Genomic DNA, 215 nt, shown 5'->3' on the forward strand with positions numbered 1-215 from the left:
AAACAACATTGTACATCAACATTCAATGCAGTGCCCTGAATTTCAGGAGCAAATCTTGCCGGGGTCCAGCCCTGGTGGATCCAGGGAATTCGAAGCGGGGACGGCATTGGCGAGGATCAGGAAACAACTGCTTAATTAAACGTTAATTGAGGATATAAAGAGTAATAGAATAAGGATAGCTCAGTGAGGAAATTCAGTGGAGAAAAGAGGCTGAA

Source organism: Bison bison, unplaced genomic scaffold (genome assembly GCF_000754665.1).
Source record: "Bison bison bison isolate TAMUID 2011002044 unplaced genomic scaffold, Bison_UMD1.0 scf7180017864349, whole genome shotgun sequence".
Taxonomy (NCBI): domain Eukaryota; kingdom Metazoa; phylum Chordata; class Mammalia; order Artiodactyla; family Bovidae; genus Bison; species Bison bison.